Genomic DNA, 18,774 nt, shown 5'->3' on the forward strand with positions numbered 1-18,774 from the left:
GCAAAAGTGTGCTATGGGAAGAAAAGTAACTGGGACCCTTCTCTTTGACCCAGTACCCACACACCTTGTCACAACATTGTGCCAGGCAGTCACCCTTCTATTGCTGAAGTGGAGGTGGGAACAGCAGGAACTTGAGAACTGTCACTGTTGCAGTATCACAGCAAGCAGAAGTCCACCGAAGGACCTGTGGCAGAGGTCCACAGAAGCTTCAGGATGGCCCAAATTTGAAGTTGCAGATCTCAGTGGTTTAGTCCATAATGTTATGCAACAAGTCATTCTGTTACTACATTCTGCCTTTATATATCTAAGGAAACGGGACAATGTTATGTTTCCTTCACCATCCAGTCAGCTGCACAACAAGACAGTGTCATAGCTTTTATTACGAATATTGGAAGATTTCCTACAGTAGCTAATTTGCCAGTGAAATATAGACATTTCAACATGTCAGCTGCATTTTTTATTTCCTATATGCATCTTGGAGTTTATATACAGATGGCATTTTTACGCTTATATCTAATAGCTATTAAAATTTTCCTGTGCGTTATTTCTTTTGAATGTGTCTCTACCAAGCCTGTCAGCTCTTCATCTCTGAAGCTAAAAATAAATGTTTATACAGAAATCAGAAGAGATTGAAATTATGGGTTGATTCACAAATAGAAAAAAGAAATTACACAGCTTTCATTAATTATTCCATGGATACTTTTGTTTGTGGGAGTGGTGCATTGAGCATCTGTTTTTTTCAATCCTGAAGAAAGTTAAGTAGCTGAAAACACGAGATTAGAGAGAAACAAGCCAAAGTTGCACATTGCATTTAGTCATAGGAAATATCACTTTTTGTATTACATTGAAAGAGGGATTGCATATCCACAGCTGGAATTTTTGCTACCCTTTATTGTAGCAGCAGCAGCTGCCATTTTTCTATTCCATAGCATTAAACCAACCCATAATTTTGCAGCAAATTCTGCCAGAAATGTGCCAGTGAATACTGATACTCTATATGAACCAGGCCTCTAAATCTTTTTTCTTATTTCTGGGCAGTATGAGACTGCTAAAGGAAATGACATTTTCATGTTGATGTGAACAGTAATGGCATAAAATCATCTTGTGACATTTTCAGGTGGCAAATGACTTAATGAGGAGCAAGAAGGATGAGTAGTTCCCAAATAAATAACAGTACAGCCATAAGAAAGCAAAGAGCACTGTACTGTAGTCCTTTCAGTGATCCTGCAGTTGAAGATGATGTTCATTTTCAGAAAATGCATTTTTCATATCATTACTTAGTTACACACGGTAATAAGGTTAAAAGTGTGATAGATGAATCAGCTTCCAGAATTTGATGTAGCAGTATAAAAGTTTGCATTTCTGGAACAAATTCCATTGAGGATTTTAAAAAGAATGGTGTTTCACAAAGAACATCAGAGGCAAAGCTAGAAGCAGCATTCTGTATCTCAGTCTGCTATTCACATAAAAAAGTGTTTGAGCCAAATGTGTCCCTCGGCCTTCAGCTGTTCATTTTTAATGTATGTGTGTCTTCCACATGCTGCAGTTCTTATATTCAGTATTCCATCTTCATTCAAATATAAGTGTATTTACTCCAGGGACAGAGAATTCTTGACTATCAATACTGTACCTCACTATTATTTATGAAGGTTCTTCTTTTTTGCTCTATTCAAAAAGATGAAGCACTATTCCAGGCATTTAATGATTGCTCTCATATATGCAATTATGCCAAACAGATCTAAGACAAACAAATCAGAACTGCAAATGAACCTTGCATTCAGTAGGTTACTTTTAGCAAAGAAAGACCATCTTTCTGAAGAGTCATGTTAAATTGCAGAAAAGCTGAATCCAGCTAGAACAAGTTATTAAGAAAAGCGGCCTACCGTGGCAATTTTGTAGGACAGGTTTGTTTTGACACCAACTGTTTTTCTCTCAGTAACTGTCAGTGAAGTCATGTTCACCAGATATTTACTTTTATTATACAGTTGGCACTTAAAAGGCTATTTCCAAAGTCAGGTGGCTGTATCTCATCTTCCAGCTATACTTAGCCCTCATTTCATATACTTTTTGTTTGCTAAATGCCTTACTTTACTTTGCAGACATTCACAATACTTGGCGATATAGTAAGGCTGCAGTATGTTTTCACTGAGGTTATTTTTTCTGTTGCTTGAAAAACATTTAATTGTTTGAAGACCAGTTGCGCAAATGGTATTTTCACATCAAATATGTTTGTATTTTTATGTCAGCCAAGTGGAGGCTGAATTTTAAGACAGTATTTTATTGTGAGGTTGAATGTCAGCAGATGTATAACAAAAAGAAGAGAACTCCAAAATAAATCAGTTTACAATGTTTCACAAACTTATGTAATACCACAGTGAGCGCCTGTCCTATTAGCAAGTGAAAAGCAAAGAGCAGGATACATTCCATCTGTTCTATTATGAACTACAAGGACATATGGGATGGGAAAAATGTACAGAAGGTGCTTTATGACCAAGAACTCTTTGACTTGTCTAAAATAGCAATAGTTATGTATTAGGCCTTGCTTATTTGCTGTGATTGTAGCCAAGGAGTTGTGCCTACACAGTCTGAAAAGAGCATAAGCAAGAAGGACTGCTGCAGCTGAAACCTACCCACCTCTTCTATCTGATGTGAGTCAATGTGGAGATCCAGACCATGGCAGAACCTTTGGGTAGTTTATTTAAAATGTTTATTTTGTAGAAACAGGTCTCTTCCTACACTCCACTGTGTTAATGGCATGTACTTACAGTGATACAGTGCAGAATGTGACTATAACCAACTTGCTTTTTGTTATTGATAATATTTGAGCAACCAAGGATTCCAGGCTGGTCATGCTGTTACTTCAAGTCCACATTTCATTTTGACATAGGTGCTAAAACCAAGAGTCAACTTATTTCTTTCTGCCAAGTCTGTGTCTTTGTATTGCATGTGTTTTGAGTTCATTATCAACCTTGGTAGACAAAGATCCTGATTTTATTAGAAAAAAAAAGAAATCCTTAGTAAAATTCTTGCTGGGTTTTGGTTACATTAAGAATATTTGGCTTGAGCACAGTCAGAACAAGAGAGTTTCTTCATACAGTATTTGTAGTTAATAGAAAGGCAAGTTGATATTTTTCTGAGTATCTTTCTCCCTCAGGACTGAGATACATCTACATACAAATTCCTACCATATATTCAGGTCTCTAGAGAGGAGCAATGGAACTCCTGATAAGCCTTTTTGTAATTCTTCATTTGCCTGTATCCATTTCTTTCATAAATTTGATATTCTATGGTTCTATGATTCTGTTCCAGGCATCAGAAGCAGCAGTAGGTAAGCAGACACATACTTACAGAATAATTCAGGTTTGAAGGACCTTGTGAGGGCAGCTGGTCTGATGACCCCTGTCAGATGATCATACTCAAGTCACTGGTTCTGTTCTAGCAAAATGTCCTGTGTGCTCAGAAATGCCTGTGACATCAACAGCATTCAGAATCTCACTCATTAAATCACGAATACAGAAGGTAGGAGCACCTTTAATATGTATTTTCTAAGCAGAAAATCCGGAGTTATTTGGAAATAAAGAAAGCAGAAAATAACCTCAGCAACTTTTTGTCATTCTGAATGACCTTCCTTTTTTTTTTTTTTTTTGAAGCTCACTGCTTCACCCTAAGCAATACCTTCAACCTTTACTTTTTCTGTTTAGTTTGTTAGATGGTGAGCTGTCTTATCAGCTTAGTTACATGAAGCTTTTTCACTACATCAGATGTGAAAAATCTGTCATCATTTGTGTTGCAATTATGCAGTAAGCCCTCTGTAGGTGTTCAGGTAAGCTGTCATGAAAGTGTGCTGGAAAGAGCATCTTTGCATTCCCACAGTTCTGGGCTGACTGTATCCTGAGTCAGTGCTCTCCTCCAGGATGAACCCCACTGGCAATATGTAAGATGATTTGAAAACGCATGCACTGTGGGGCCCTGGAACCGGATCATTCCATGTTTCCTTTCCATGAAAACGAGGTCATGAAAGGTGAAAGGAATTAGTGATGGAATCAGTGTAGTTTCAAGGTATGGACAAGGAGTGAGGACCCAGAACCTGTTTCCAAGTCCCCTTTTCTATATGTAGTTGGTGTCAGGTCTAGATGGAAGTGCCTAATAAGTACTCTGTAGGCCTCTAGAAACTAAGGACAAGACAAAACTTTCTAGCTCTACGTTGTGTCAAACCCTCTGATACTGGTGAATTTATTTCACGGTTAGTTGGGTTGCCTAGGTGTTTCTGGAAGTGCTGAGCATGATTGTTCCCAACCCAGTAAGTCCACTGCATCACAGTTAGTATGTGCACACAAGGCACAGTGTCTTTGGCATGTTCATTGTCAGACCTGTTGTATGTTGCTGGGTAAATCTCAGAGCCTTTTGTAGCTGTGGGCATGGAAACTGCTTAAGTGGGTCTGTGCTCAGAGTTAGGCTGAATGCTGACTTTTCACTGACCCACTCCCAAAGTAGATATGTTGTGTGCAGAGGCTGTCTCTTTGAATCAGAAAACAGTGAAAATCCTTTTACCAGAATTAATGAAGCAAGAAAGATTTATTGTATCTATATATTGAGATGCATAGGGAACATTGTATTAAGATTATATCAAGCATGATCTGAGATCTCAGACTCATAAATTCTGTCCCTGATCAGACTTTGATTTGATACTGTTACCCATCTTCTGAAAATTTCAGTTACACCCACAGTAAAGTCAGGAAATAATACTGGGCAGTAGCAATCCCACAGGCAACATTAGAAATCACACAATTCAACCATGGAGGCAGGATAGTTTTACTGTTTGTTTATTTTAAAGCATAACAGCCATTTAAGTAGTATATGTATATACTGGCATGCTTTCCTTCAGTGTTTAACTACATACCACTAGCACAGAGAAATAAAATCAGGGTGTTCCATTCTTGCTTCCAGTAGCAACACTTGTACATGATAGGTGTTGAATTCCATATGTCTTAAGAGGGGATTGTATAACAAAAAAGCCCTTGTATATTCATTCCCTTTTTTAAACTTTGTAATGACAGACTTAATCTGAAACTAACCAGAGGTAGAATTTTGAAGCAGCCATTTGTGGCAATTGATAATAATATGACTACGTTACTTCTTATGGAGCCTGAAGATGCTAGTGGCTATTGCTCTGAAACCCTTGTTTTTATTTGTAAATGAAAATTACACTCAAAGGTGGTCCAGGGCATATTTTACTCTGCATTGAGCATTGATGTGCTCATAAAAGTGTAATCTACATTGTGATCTAGTAATGTGTTAATGCCAAGTTCATAAGATTAATCAGGCCGCACACTGTCTTTTGATTCTGCTAATAGAGTTTTGAGTAGCATCACCATTTTCATACTTTTAATCTGCAAACGATCCTTGCATGGCAATACACTGTGTAAGCAGACATCTCACAAGATGTTTTCGGAGCCCGTCAGCCAGACTGTGCTGCAGATTTCCTGAATCTTGACCTACCTCAGCAGTTTGCCCCTGGTTGCTATAAACATATTAAAGACCAGTGTGCACTGACCTTTAAAAACTGCAGTATTTAAAATAAAATGCATAACTAACTTTTTAAATAAATCATCTGTTGAGAGTTATTTTTGACCATCTCTTTAATTACACATATGAGAACCCATTTTCTGTTTTATATCTGAGTCCCCAGACTTCATAATCCAGAACTTGGTATAATTGTGAAATGTGGAAAAAATAGCTGGTTGCTACTGCAGTTGGTGTAAAGGGGTGAAAGCATAAAAATAATAAATTGAAAAAATAAAATACTTTGTGTACACATTAACTATTTAAGGTTTGGACTTCACTGGTGGAAACGGGCTTCATAGGATAAATTCAATTTTATTTGGTTTTGTTGGTTTTTTTTTATCTCAAAATCCAATTCAACATCATAAATTTCCCAAAAAATACTTTAAGACAGACTTGAGGTAATAATATATTTTAAACTTAGGAGAATCTCAGAATGTTGCTGTTAAAGACATAACTGCAAAGATCATATTCACCATCACACTCCACCTGCTTTGGGATACTTTGGAGATTAAAATCAGCCATTAACCAGACTTAACTACCCAGTTAAGTCAATTTATGTCCATTTTCCACTGCTAAATCAGAAAAATGCAGCCAGAATCTATTGATCCAACTGTTCTAAGTGAGATATTTTAGGCATAAGGCCTTTACAAGCAGCCTTAGTTGTGATTCTCTTGGTCCACTGCAAAGGCAATGGAAATACAAGTCTGTTTTATGTCTGATATCCTCCCAGTCTACTCCTGACATGCAGGAAGAGAACTTTGTCCTTGATTCCTGGAAAAAAAAAAAAAAATAGCAAGCTTAAATCACGTCTTTGTATGCATCCCAAATCCACTTTAGCTCTTCAATACAGGCATAACACTCTGAAAGTAGAACCAAATGCCAAAGATTCAGCTTTAGTAAGGACATTTTCGAGCTTCTCTCTATTCCTTTACAGCTGGATTCAGTTTTGGCTTTCCATTTTACAGTATTATTAAATCGCCAGACTCCTTTCACTCACTACCTCAGGCAGCAGCATTGCAAGAGAGCTGAGGATGTATGACTCTCACTAAGTGAAAGTTGGAGATGATTCTAAATCTGCAATTCTCAGCCTTATGCACTTAATGAAGGGGAAAGATTTTTTGTACAAAAGCAATAAATTCGAACCTGACATGGGATCGGCATTGCTCCACTCATACCTTGTTTATGCCTGCTACTGTGTTTAGCACTGCATATCTGTCTACAAATCAGCTATGTTTCTGCTAAAATCTCTCCCAAAGGGTTGTACTAAGTCCTTATCACAAGTCTTATGTTTGAAATAAATCAGACAAGGCAAGCAACAGGGCAGAACTGTACGTAGCATCTGCCCTTGCTTCATGAAGATACTCCCCTTAATCAAGATGGACAGCTGCATTTAACCCAAACTTTCTTCACTTAGTTTCTAGTTTTAATTTAATTCAGCTGTAAGACTTGTTGACAATGAGTAAAATGGTAAGTCACAAGCTAGAGTCCAGATGAGGTCGTGCCAGTGCCTCATGCCCTGGCATCAATACTTCTGTATCTCTGGAAATTTCTGTCTTCTTACAGCTGAGAATTGGATTTCCTTTTTTAAGGCTACGTCATATTGATGGCTTATAATAATATTGTGATAAATAATACACCCAGGTATTTTACGTCCTGTGTCATTTTGATTTAATGTGCTCTCAGCTTTTACTAGATGCTCCTAATATTAGGAGTAAGTATGTAACTTTGTACCAAATTATAGAACATAGAATAGGAAGGAAGGATTATTTTAAAATTAGATTCCAAGGCTGTGTTCTAATTTCTGGTTCTGCCAAAGAGTTTCTTCATGATCTGGTACAAGTCAGGTTTTCTGTGCCTCTCTGGAACTTGACAATGTGATATTTTATATCAGAGCACCACTGGAAATATATTTTCTTTCTTCTACGCAGTATGATTGAAACCGCAAGGGATGTTTGAAAACACAAAATCAACATAATTAGTATTCTTCAAAAATAACTCCCTTTAGCTCTGAGTTAGCTCTGGTTATTACCGTAAGGTTCAGTTACTATACAAGTCACCAAGCAAATCATCAAAGGTGTGAAAGTAATCGTCTGAACCATTTGACATTATATCTGTTCTCTGTTCTTGATTTCCCTTCTAATGCTGTTTCTTCCTTGTCTCCATACTGAAAGGGGTTTCTTAAACTAAGACGATGTTTTATCCTATGATCATGGTTAACATGGGGATAAATGCCTGTCAGCAAGAATGACTGACATGAATAAAGGCATAGAAATGGAAATTCCTCTGTAAGGTGGAAGCAAAATTCAACTCCGCACCCAAGCTGGAGAAAGCAAATGATGCACCTTCTTAAATTCCAAAAGAACTGTCAGATGAAATGAGAGGTCCACTAGCAAAAATCTTTACTAGAGCTATTGAGTCAGAGTGGTTCTGTATGACTGAAAATATCTACTGTAGTGCCCATTTTCAGAAAAAAATCCACACAGGCAACTGTTGTTTCAGATAATTTTGCATTAACTCAAGGCTTTAGAAGATTTTTTGAAGAAAATAACTTGGAAATGAGGTTAAATGTCAATAGGTTCATATGAAAATAGATTTACCAAGGTAGGTACTGCCAAATTAGGGAGATATTTCTGTATAATATTAATGCTTTTCTACACAGCAGGCATTGTTTGTCAGTCTGCCTGGAATTAGTTGGACAATGCAGTGCCATTTGGATATTTATTAGTTAAGGTAAGCAAGATGGCAATTATTACAGAAATTGTAGGACGTGTAAGAAAGTGATCAAAGGAGAGCTGGCAATGCTTGGTTATATTAATGGCAAAACTTCTTTTTTGACCTAGGAGCTTCTTAAGTGTTGGTCTAAAGGCTGATTTTTTTTCCTGATTTGCCATTGCTCATATCATATAAACACAGAAGTCTGCTAGTGAAGTTTACTGATGAGTTAGCAAGCATTATAAATATGTTGGAGGACTGGGAAATGAGGGTGAAGTGGGGACCTTGAAAAGCCCTGGAAAGGTGATGGTGGAGTTTAACAGTAGAAAGAACACTGTATTACAATCAGTGCCCTTTAAGCAATTCATAGCATGCATGTTAATTGCTAGCTAGGAGACCAAGAGGTGGCATGGTATGCTGGTTGGAGGTGTTGTCCTTTGATCTCTGACTTCTCAGGGGGCTATAATCATGCAGCCATGGGTCTTGGACAAGATTTCACCGTGATGAGGAGAATAAGGCATAACTGGTTCACTGAACCAAGTTGCACTGATGCCATCTTTCTTTGTTAATTTAGCCGTCAGTCTTCCTCCAGATAGTCACTTCTGTTTCTCCTGGCTGTACATACAATCTTGTGCTAATCTGACATTAAATAAAAGGTAATATTTTGACAGCAGAAAATAATCGTGCATCTCTGTGTGTGCTTTGCAGTGTTTGGATTACCCCTTTGACCCGCCTGAAGTCATTGCAACACAATGCAAGCAAGAATAGAGTAGATTCCTGAGTGGTACAGTATGTGTACTGAAAACATGTTGCGTGATCAAAAAATATCTTTGCATTAAAGCAGTGGAGGTTGCTGCTAGCATTGTCGATATGATAAACAATCAGCTAATTAAATATTCCAAATTATGTATAGCATACCTTTAATGGCTGAAAAGCATTCCTTCCGTTCTTAGTTCCTTGCAGACTGTTAAAACTTGTGGTTTCAAGCCCAACCTTCATTATATATCTAGGAGTGATTTATTCTTTCTTGGCTTATGTCTATGAATTTGTTTTTAGTAAACATGCTGTCATGAAAACTGAAGAAAAAAAGAAAGACACAGAGGAATTCTAGTGGCTGCTACTGAAGTTGAAAGTATCCTCCTCAGATTATTTTGCAATCATCTCTTTAGAATAGAGGCACTCTTCCAAGATGGAAGAAAAGGGGGGGGGAGAAAGCCTTTCACAAATCTTCAAAAAGTCTCTCTATTTATTTAAACTGCCATTGCTGTTTTTGTAGGAACAGAACACAGACAAATGCTGTCACTGTGTTGTGGATGCCTAACAGGGACAATACTGAACTCATTTCTGTTGCTTTAGTGTCAGTTAACATTTATTCTAGATACACAGATTACAGTCTTAATTATCACATTTTTTTTCCCCCTTTCAGGGTGTGTAAGTGTAAAATTGTTGCTGTTAGTACCCACAATCACTAGCTGTCTACCTAAACATAACATTTTTTGATTGTTAGTCACTCACTACACTTTGGGATATATTTTATCCCTTCTTTGTGTGTGCTGAATAGCGTGGTAGGGTGAATTGTATCTTGACATTTTGAAGTGAAATAGGCTTGTTTCTTTTTCAAATCCCCAAAGTTGTTTAGTGAAATGCTGCAGTCTCGGCCTTTTTTTTTTTTTTCATTGATATATAAATAGAAAGAAGATTAGTTTTGAAAGCACAATGGCTGCTTACAGACTACAAAACAGTAGAATAAAGGGATGTGCATACCTTGATGTCAGTAAATTTTCTAGGGGTGGGGGGAGGGAGGAAAGAAGGGAGAGGAAGATTCAGAGATAAAAGGAGATGGCTTCCAGCGTAGTATCTGCGCCAGTGAAGTGCAACAAATGGAAGGTGTTGTGGTAAGAAGTGTCAGACTTCTATAGCTCCCTTAAAACTCATCTAAAGCTGTGTTTGCACCAGATTCAGAGCAGTGATTGGATTAGAAGTTCCGTATCTGTGCATCATCTTCATTATTCCATGTATAATATCCTATTATTCCATGTATGCTGATTTATTCTTTTCAACATTGTTTCATCCTAAATTACTTATATTCCTTTCAATTTCCTTTGTGATCTGTAATGCTCAGGTCTAGTAATGGAGATAGCCACAGTATTCAAAAAGATTATATGAAAACTTCAAAAGATATTAAATTTTTGAGGTTGCTTGTACCTGTACTGTTTGTAACTTTACTGCTGCTTTTATGGAGTGGCTTCTCTGCTGTTATTGACCAAAACATTGCCCAGTTAAATGTTACAGTTTATTGAGTTTGCTTGTCAATTAGATAAGGATTCTAGCCAGAAGAGCAAAATATAATGACTGTTTTCAAATGCTGAGAGTGTTGTAGCATTCAAGAACTGCGATACAGCATCCACGAAAGACTGAAATGTGGCAAGAGCTTTACGTACCAAACCATCACAGTCATAGTCATTTTGTCAAGGAAATACATTTTAGTACTGTCTAAACCGGCAAAATTAAATTTTCCAGCACAACTATATTGTGCTGTATACTGTTCAATTAGTTTTATCTACCTGGTGATTCATCCGTCAGAGACGCACAAACGTTCACATGGTGTATACACGGCGGACTGCACAAGTGAATAGGGCTTTACTCGCAAGAGCTTTTTTTTGCAAATTTTCCAGCTTTCAACTTACTACCAGGCTCCTTAGAAAACTACAAAATCCCAGGAACTTTAGAAACACCTAGAGATTAAAGAAAAATGTGTTTGCACTGGATGCCTCTGATGAAAAACTGCATGTGTGGCACTCTCTACAGCAGATCTATGTCCAATACAATCAACACAGCTTCAATCCACATCCTTATTGGGATAAAGCAGTGAACGGTTATACAGTGTAACTGCACACTCACAAAAAATCAAAAGGAATTTTTTGTTTACATCTGTACTGGCACAGTCGGCCCTGAAAGTGTTAAAATAATGCCATGACTCTGGTTCTGCCATTCTTTTGAGATACAAGCTATTAAATCGCAGGGCTTCCAGCATTTCTAAACAACAAATAAGTACTTGTAACTTACCTCTTACAGTGATAAATGTCTAAATTAGCCTTGCTGGAATATAAACATTCCCTTCAGAGCTCTCTGTGCATTCCACACCAAGATTTTAGATTTGTAAGTCATCTGTTCTAAAAGGAGTATGAGGGAGTGTGTGGAGAATTTTGTTCAATTCCTGAAAATTCTAAAAGAATTGATAAGTGGGCTGAATGAATAATTCAGTATTGTAAGGGAAGTTCAAGAAACTATAGCTATTATAAAGGCAAATTTTCTCATAAAGGATTTGAGGTACAGACTCCCAGGATGTGTCGAGCATTTTCACACGTTTCTACTCACATAGTCAGTTACCAACGCAAGATTTTCACTCATTATGCCCAAATGTCAATGGCAGAGCAGATTCACAATTTCTTAATTGACTTTTGTGAAGGAAAGAAACAAATTTACCATACAGTAATATTCTAGCACATTTATGGAATGAGTTAGTTCAGTGGGAAAGATTTTAAAAAGAAGCCCTAGGCATCATCAAATTAAATATATAACGGTACAGTCAGTTAACTGTCTATTTGCATATAATGTGAGTTTATAGTTGGAAAAGGTTCTTTAAGAGGACATATAGCAGAAATACAGAAAGTCTTTTATATTATATCGCCATGTAGCCTTAGCCTGGTAACACAGAAAGATGCATGTACGCTGATGTATGTTATGCATACATAGAAAAATAATTTGACACATCAGAAAAGGACATTTTTAGCTGTGATCTAGACTGCCAAAAATGAATTCCTCTGTTTATTCAGTTAGCTTTCATACTTAATTGCCTACCTAGTCATCTGTGGACATAATGTTGGCATACTCTGCATAATATGATACAGTCTCATTTTAGGTGTATAATGAACTTCAGTTTCCTAAGTGGAGTTTATATTAGGGGACATCTTCCTTGTTGAGAAAATTGCATTTCTTTGGGAAGAAGCTTTACAGAAAAAGTTTAGAGATCTAAGTTAGTTTTGTCAGTTTTAGCAAAACGTTTGCATTGGATCACAGCTAGAAAGTAAGCTGAATGACTTAATGGTAGATTCCCAGGACCAGGCTAAAAAGACACCAAGAATTCTATAATTTCTTGAACTCCTGTGATTTCTGTTGATTGTACTTCAGAAGAGTGGCACTTCTTGAATACCTCAGGAAATAAGACATGCTTTTGTTGTTGCTGTTTAAATTAGGCAAAGAAAAAAAAAAAGAAAAGAAAAGGAAAAAAGAAAGACATTTGTGTTAATATCCACCAGACTGTTCCGCATAAATTTCATCTCAGCATTTAGAGTGCAAATGTTCACACATAGTGAACAAACCTTCTCCATCATTCAAGGATGGGAGCATTTCAAGTGGAACCTTCAAACTGGATGTTTTATTCACAGTTGCCTTTGTCTCTTCTGAAGGCCATTCTCACAGAAGTTAAAGGTCTCTCTATTAGAGCGCGTCACTTAGAAGAGCATGAAAATGCCAAGGATTTAATTATTGCTGTTCCGTTGCCACAGCAATTGTATATTTAGTTTCTCTCTTAGAAGTAGGACAAGAAGAAAAAACATCTGGTACGTGCATCCATGTTTTTTCTCCTCTTCTTCTCATGAAGATACATAAAAGTCCTGACTGAATAAAACAACCTGTGTTAGTTTCTCTAGCTTGTTATACCGTGATCAGAAGGAGGAAGTTTATGAAGAGGAAGAGCCATGCAAAGCCCATGCAAAATAATTGCAGGTGATTTTTGTGATAACAGAGCAAACCTCGCAACAAAATTTCCAAAGACCCTAATGAGAACATTGTTAGTCTTCATGTTTGAAGTCTGCTAGACTGACCCTGTGGCAGATTCAGATGACAGATAAAAACAGCTCTGACTAGTTTACAGAAAATGATGTGATCTCCATGTCCACACCAGATACAAAACAGGTTCTTACAAGCCCCTCATACTTAGGGTCTTCACTTTTGACACAAGAAGATCGTGAGCATTCCCTGTATGTTTATTACCTTTTCAAATGAAGGTCTGGCTTTCGCATTTTCCCCTGTCTATGAACAGTTTGGTGCCGCAGGGATGGAATGGATTGTAAGTCATTCTAAACCTCCCAAGGGAAGAATTTACTCCCTCTTCTTGCTCTGGTCATGCTGAGCCAATGGAGCACACTAATTACATGTGAGGACTACCAGCCTGTGCTTGTGCCCTTTTGATTTTCCTTGAAGGCCTTCTTGACTTTCCATTTACCAGAAATAGGAAAAGTTAACAGTGTTGAGTCAAGCATTGCTATTTAGAATTTGGAAAGGAATATATTCTCCTGTTCTGCAAGTTTGTCTCATTATTTACTCTTACAAAATGCAGCCTTTGTTGTTAGACCAGTTCAGAAACACAAAAGGCTTTCAGCCAGCTTCTTAAGAGGCTGCACTGCAATCAGTCTCATAGGAAAGTGGAAGAATTCAAGCTAGAATAAAGTAGTGAAATAATTTAACCCAGAAGGGCATATGTGCATTAGTGTTGTATAACTCTAAACTACTCTTACTTTGGTCAGTCTTCATCTGAAAAAGAATATTGAAGGGTGAGAGAAATATCAGAGGGTACATGAGCAGGGCCTGGAAGATTGGGCATTGACCATTTAAGGGAAGAGATGAAAATAGGCACAGTGAAAGTAAAGAAATTAATCAACTGGATATCATACCAGGAATTTTTATTCTCCATAAGTCAGCTAATACAAGCATAAGGGGACCAGGTTTTTAAAGTCACCTGCATTTAAAATATGAACAAAATCTGTAATAGATTACATTATGAAAGTCACCAGATGCTTCTTGGGCTAAGATTGTAGTAAGACTCAAAAGTGAACTGGACATCTCTGTGGATTTGAAGAAAATGAAGATGTAAAATTTCAGGTAAATTTCAGTTGCAAATACCACTTAAAAGCCTTTCGGAAGGCATGTAAAACTTGGTATTTAAAAACTTCGAGCAATTTCTTGCCATTAGAGAATTTGAAACAGTTTTTTCCACATAAGCATTTTATGGTATCTCTTATATGTTCCATGAAACATCCAGAACTTAACAGAAACAGGATATAAGACCAGCTGGGTTCAGGTCTAATCCAATATGGCAGTTCTTACTTTACGATTAATGAGATTCCCATTATCAACAGATGAGGCTCTGACCTTTATGGCTCTGCTGCTTATCTCCTGATTTATACATCTTCATAACCTGCATCTCATTTTGAATAAAACAAAAATCTAAATAACCTTTTCAAATGTTTGCTCTGAACAGGGACATTTAAATCATTTGTTCACAGTATTTCAGATTGTGCATCAACAAGTACTCTTTTAAAGTATAATACTGCTAGTAAGATTTCTTTTATATGCAGACATTCGTTATGAAAGAAGAAGTATCCTCTGACATTTAGGAGAGAAATAATGTACTTACACTAACCTCCCTGCATCTAAAACCTGAACTCCTGCTTTGAAGACCCAGTTTTAGAAATATACATCTCTCTTATTTAGTATTGTGAGAGGGTTAGATATATTCAGAGATTCCTGGTTTGTGATGCTAGTATGATTCAGAACATGTTAGCTTGATGTGTTATAAAATGAGCCAGTTTATCTTTAGTTTAGCCAGTGATCAGTGGGGAGAGTGCTTTTCCTTTGGGAATTGAATGCAAAATAACTGAAGCAGATTGAAGTTGGCAGTGACTAATGAAGTCTTGTGAAGGAGTCAGGAGTCAGTGCGTTACTACATAGGATGGATTGAGAAGAGAGTAACAGCAGCCTCTTTGTTAGAGTTTATGCTGTTTTGTTTTGGGGTTGTTTTGGCATTATCAGTGCTGCTGTGAAGAAAATCTAAAAAAAAACCAAAAAATTAAAAATTCCTGATGTATGTCTCTGAAACAGACCCATTCACACACACATTTGTTACAGTGGGGATAATTCTAGGCTTCCATGTGTAATGAGCCAGCCTGGCTGCCTAAAGGTGTTCTACATGTTAATAATTTTAATCAGTCACACAGAATTTATGGAGTTAGAATTCCAACTGAAATTAGCATGAGTAAAAACTGCAGTCATTTATTTCTCTGAGAGCTCCCCCTACTTTGCCAGTTTGATAATATGCCCTGTCGTCAGAGAATCTGGCACAATAAATCAGTTGTAATGCAGATGCCACTGAGCAGCCTGTCATGGGACGTTTATACAGAGCAGAACTACTCTGAGTAGAAAGCACTGCAGTTGTTTTTGCATTTGCTACATGTGTAAAATTTGTGGGCATGGAGTGAAGGTTGAAGGAGCATGAGGAGGAGGAGGATGAGTATGCCAGCCTGGCCTTGAAGGGACTGGGAAAGTGGCAGAGAGAATGCTAGCTAGCCAAGCCCCTGCCTCCAGCCTGGCAGCTGACCCAGGTGAGGAATCCCTGTAAATTGGTTCGCTTAAACCCATGATTAAATGATTTGAATGACTGCTTAACTTAGACTGGGTGTAAAGCAGGATGAAGGAGGTCAAACACTGAAAAGGGGAACATGGCCTGCTTACACAATCTGTGGGGAGTTTAGCCGGGCTTTGTGTTATGGGTAGTGCTGTGGAGTTTTTCAGCAATGCTACAGCAATTCAGAAAACTACTGTGGTATTGGTATTACAGTGGTTTTGTTCCTGAAGCATTTTGTTTATTGAAGCCTTTTGTTAAACAAAGTCTCCAAAACTTTTCTTTTTTTAGAGTTCTTTTTTAGACACACAATAACCTGGGGATTTTGGCTGAAACATCGTGAAGCAAACTGATTCACACTCTCTGCAGTCTGTCCCCCAGCCTGCACACACAGAAAGCAACAAGATTTGTGTTTTCCACCTCATTAAACTGACAGCAGAAATTAGTTTGTGGTATTAAAAACTAAAAAGTTAAATTACAGCTACACGTGTCCTTTATGCAATGGGGTGTGTGAAAGATGTTTGATTTTAATGTTTGCTATAATGGAGAATTTAAATTGCAGTGTTTGTCAAATCTCTAATCTTTGTTTCAGAGTGGAATATTAATTATGCTTTTAACTACAAGAGGTAAATAAAATGAGCATCCACTGCCTGCCTAAGGGTAAATTGCAGATTACTGACAACGTGACGTGACGTACTAAATGTCAGTTTTGTCAAACAAATTTAGAGGAACAGTTAAACTATTAGCTTCCTGTTGTTACAGGGGTTTCTTTGCAATGAATGACTGTTCCTAGCAGCAGGGGCACTGTACCATATGGAACACTAACAGAGCTAAATCGAATAAGCGAGATGAATGAGGAGATAGCACTACAGACGCACTCAATTAGTTTATAACTGTCTATTAACTTCTGTTGGTGGTTTTGAATAAACAATAGATTAACCATTACACCCCTTCTTTTTCTTTCTGAAACCAGGAGAAAGACAGTGTGGTAATGGCACACAGTGAAGAAGAAACTGAACAATTTCTTCTTTTTTATTTTTACCTCCTGCTTCTTAATGACTTGGCTTGTGTGGTGTTGGCAGTACCTGCAAGTAATAAACCACATTATTTCCAAGAAGTAGATCAAAATATTTCAGATGTGGCTATGCATGCAAAATAGTTCTTTGGATACAATTACCAGCAGTTACTCCACTGGATTCTTAGGACCTGTTTCAGTAGGTGGGAAGCAATAGTATGGCATGTGCACCTAAGCCAGTTGTGGTAATTTATTTCGCAGTTAAAGGAAAAGTGATCAGTGCCAAAATAAAAATGTAATTAATATGTCTGCCTATATCTCTGTGCCCCAAACCACTTCTAGCCCCTAACTACTTTTAGCAGTTAAGAGCTGATGCATTAGTGTGCCCCAGACTAAGAAAACTTAAAACATGGTTAATATTTTTTGTACCTGATTATGTCCTAGTGAAGTCATTGGGGTCAGGTTATTTCCATCTAATATAAATCCTAAATGAATATACATAATGCAACATATTACTATCCCTGGCTTCCATTTGGAGAGAGATGAGGACCTCCAAGGGGCACTGAGCTTACTTCAGATTCTATTGTGATATTTTGGCCTGTTGTTTAATTTAAAATTTCTCATTAAAAAAAAAAATAAAATTAAAATCTGAAGACCTCACTCAAGCTATTCCATGTCACACTTTTACATCAGGCGTTCAAGCATCTAATCAGCGAAGGTCTCACCGCTGCTGAACCTAAAATCCAAAACACCAAACATGATTAGCTCACAGTCTGTCAGTGAGAGTGGGCCATAGCTGCCATAAGCCTTGTCACTATGTCGTTGCTTGAAGTTCAGCACTTTTAGATATAATCCTGAATCAAGCTTAAGTTATATAAAAATAACATGAGAGTCTTTTATAGTATAGGAACACAAATTTAGAAGATCACTGTAGTGAAAAAAAAAAAAGAAAGAAGTGGCAGAGACAAACTCAGGCTGGGACTGCAGAGGTGAGATAAGATGTCTTTATCAGATACAGCCACAGTATTAATACATTCCTATCCTTATGCTATTTTGGTATGTAAAAAAGATATTCCAAATTATGCAAACATTCTGTCTGCTTCTGGAAGAGTAAATTTGTATTTTATTTTTCAGTTAATTGCAGTAATTAAGAAACTTCACCTAATTTCTGAAATCAGCTGTCATAGTAGAGGAAATTCTGTTCTACTGCCATTTAAAATTCTACTCAAACTTATGTCTAAGTGTCCAAAGCAGGTGTGTGTTATCTCCTTCAGCCTTTATTTCTGAGTCTGGATTTGAGAAAAACTCTTGTTTATCTAGCTTCTTGTTATCATAATGTCTCCTCTAATGTCAACTAGAGTCTCCTTACCAGTAATTGGTCTGTGTCAAAATATGATTACAATGTCATTGCCCACTGGTATTTAGTTACAGGTTTTTTTTTATAGTGTTACGATTTTTTTACTGTTTAAATAGTGAACATGTGTCCCTAATGAACTGCACAGATGTCCACTCATCTGTTTTCAAGTTACTTATTTCCTTGCTATGGAAAAAACTAGCACAATACTGGTTTTTATCTAGCGTTTGTAAGCTTAAAGGTTACTAGCAACTGTTAAAAATTACCCCATAATGAAGGATAATGTCATTCCATGCAGTGACTTACAGTTCAGTAGAAAGCTTTTATAAGTACCTGTGATGCAGCACTTGGGTCATCTTTTCATTAAGAGGATTGCATTACCAAGTTTATTAAAAGACCAAGTTTAATGGATGTACTAAAGCTCCTGGTTTACATTGGGTCTTACACAAGTAAACGTTAGGAAACAATAGCACCTTGAAAGAGGCAGCACTCCTTTCTCCAAGGCCAGAAGTGGAATGCACAATTCTGAAGTTCTCATTCATGTAATTCTCCACTGGAGACAACTGTAAGGAGTCTTGTAATTTCATTTGAAAGATAAACCTTTTCAATAAGTTGTCTAGATAGGCTAGGAAATGTCAAAATATTTGACATCCGATCTTAAATTTA

General features: G+C 37.2%; 1 protein-coding gene across 11 annotated transcripts in view; it reads left to right on the top strand.

Annotated features, from left to right (window-relative positions):
- Nucleotides 1-18,774, top strand: part of PTPRM (protein tyrosine phosphatase receptor type M) — a 473,439-nt gene that overhangs the window by 339,172 nt on the left and 115,493 nt on the right. The gene's annotated exons all lie outside the window — the stretch shown is intronic.

This window comes from Pezoporus occidentalis, unplaced genomic scaffold (genome assembly GCF_034315485.1).
Source record: "Pezoporus occidentalis ecotype Australia unplaced genomic scaffold, CSIRO_AGI_Poc_V1 ctg4, whole genome shotgun sequence".
Classification (NCBI taxonomy): domain Eukaryota; kingdom Metazoa; phylum Chordata; class Aves; order Psittaciformes; family Psittacidae; genus Pezoporus; species Pezoporus occidentalis.